We start from the raw sequence: 2,021 nt of genomic DNA, 5'->3' as shown, positions 1-2,021 counted from the left end.
GGGGGGGGGGGGGGGTGCTCTTCAGAGTCCACCCAAAGAACAGCTGGGTGATGGCTACAGAACTGCTTTATGACAAAGTGAATCATTCATTTACAGCAGCCACGGCATCTGCACACACACACACAGACACACAAAGAGCAATAAAAGGCAAAGCCGCTATTTACTTTTGGCGTGTCACGGTGACTCCAGGGGGGTTTGGTTATTAATGTTTTATGCATGGGTTAATAAGTGACACGTTTCCACCTTTAAGTCTGAAACTAGTGTCCGCAGGTACAAGGAGGACCATCTGCTCGAGGGCACCATTGTAAAGAAAAAAAAAAAAGAAGGAAAACCCAGACTACACATACAACTTGTAGCTCGCTTTAAGGGAAACGAGGCAAAAAAAAGAAGTAGAAAAGTCTATTTCTTCGCAGCTTACACAGACTTTAAAACAGTTAACTATTTTGTTAAATAAGTTAGGTGGTCGTGAAGACTTTTTTTCTTTTATTCATTTCAAACCCCCCATCCCCCAACTACACCCGTTCAGTCCCTGAAACGACGGCAGCCGCGCGCTGGGCAGAGATTTGCTCAGGAAAAAAAAAAGCCGTTCCTCCACCTTCTCCAACCTCCGCCGGAACCTGGTCACGGTTCTAAGAAAATGACACTCGGTCGCTCGTTTGACTCGGAGCAAAAAACTTCTCCGAAGAGGCGGAGGAACCACGGAGCAGCAGCAGCAGCCAGTGGCTTTCCTTCGAGCTCACAATAAGCAGGCAAGCCGTCCACACACCGAACTTTTCCTCTCTTTTTATTACAACAATAAAAACAAAATTCCAAAGCTAAACTGACTGACTCACTCAAAGATGCGAAAACACACACAAAAAAAAGCAACATACCTCTTTTTTATTATTAAAAGCGTAGTTTTGGAGGTTTCGCATGGAGTTTATGTAGTCCAAATCTCCGCATGGTAATACGTGGACTTCTCTCCTCTCTCCCGTTACTCCATCTGCCACCAGTAGGCAGGCTCTGCTTTCTTCCTCCCCCCCTTCACTCCCTGCTCCGCTCTCTCTCTCTCTCACACGGGATCTAACAGATATCTCTCCGCGCAGCGCAGGTCCGGATCTACTTACAGCGGGAGACGAACCACTCAGGGCAACTTCACTGTTTTTGTTTTGTTTGTTTGTTTTTTGTATTTTCAGACATACATCTCAACTGACCTAGCTCTACCTTATGCAAAACCAGTTTGATTTAAATCCACCAACCACTTATGTGCTCCACTTTTTACCCCACCACTGATTGTTACATCTTCTTGACGCTGAAATGATTTCCAAGTGACTACTTTTTGGAGCGCACTGATTACAGGCCTGTAGAAAAATTAGTTGCTAATAGCATTTTTTGATAAAATTAGCCTAAATGGTGGCCATTTAATGGAACTTTCCCTAATAGCTACCCAGAAATCTTAATAAAGTTCTAACCTGGGCTATAGTAAGCTCATATAACCCATAACATTACCCTTATGGTTGCTAAATACAAAAATATTAGCCTACTTTGTGCACATTTTCTTAACAAAACATTGATTTACATGACTTGAGCTCACTTTGCTCAAAAAGTGATACGAAAGAAGCTTAATATTGCTAATAAAATTGTCGTTTAAGACTTCCCTGGTAAGGATAATTAGGTAAATATGCTGTTTTCTTCTGGGTCAGGCTGAAAATGCTTCCTGTAGTGGTGTGCAATAGTGATACTGTGCAATACTGTCATGTTTTATCACCAATATGCTAAGTTTTCATGAAAATAAATGACTGATGTTTTTCTTCCTACTGTTAATTAGTTGATTGTTTGCATTTTAAAACCCAGGATGGAGTTTAAGCAAATGTAAAAATACATATTACTGTATAAATTCCTGTAGCTACTGAATTAGTGAAAATTAAGGGCCATTGTAGGTCAGCGGTCAGTGCCGCAGTCTCGTCATCCTGAAGCTGTGGATTCGAGCCTCGATTTGCATCAGGAAGGTCATCCGGTGTAAAACGGTTGCCAAATCTCCC

The 2,021-nt window shown here is 42.2% G+C and overlaps 1 protein-coding gene across 7 annotated transcripts in view; it reads right to left on the bottom strand.

Moving 5' to 3' along the window:
- Positions 1-1,024, bottom strand: part of fat1a (FAT atypical cadherin 1a) — a 77,006-nt gene extending 75,982 nt beyond the window's left edge. For 4 of the 7 annotated variants that reach the window (XM_017405051.3, XM_017405121.3, XM_017405189.3 and 1 more), the window contains exon 1: positions 873-1,023. The gene's annotated coding sequence lies outside the window, so the exon portion shown is untranslated. Of the gene's footprint in view, positions 1-872 lie in introns of all 7 variants that reach the window. The other 3 variants (XR_001808326.3, XM_037974774.1, XM_037974775.1) reach the window with 1 other exon arrangement.
- Between the last annotated feature and the right edge of the window lie 997 nt (positions 1,025-2,021).

This window comes from Kryptolebias marmoratus, linkage group LG3, assembly GCF_001649575.2.
Source record: "Kryptolebias marmoratus isolate JLee-2015 linkage group LG3, ASM164957v2, whole genome shotgun sequence".
Taxonomy (NCBI): domain Eukaryota; kingdom Metazoa; phylum Chordata; class Actinopteri; order Cyprinodontiformes; family Rivulidae; genus Kryptolebias; species Kryptolebias marmoratus.
This window is presented reverse-complemented; position numbering and strand designations above follow the sequence as displayed.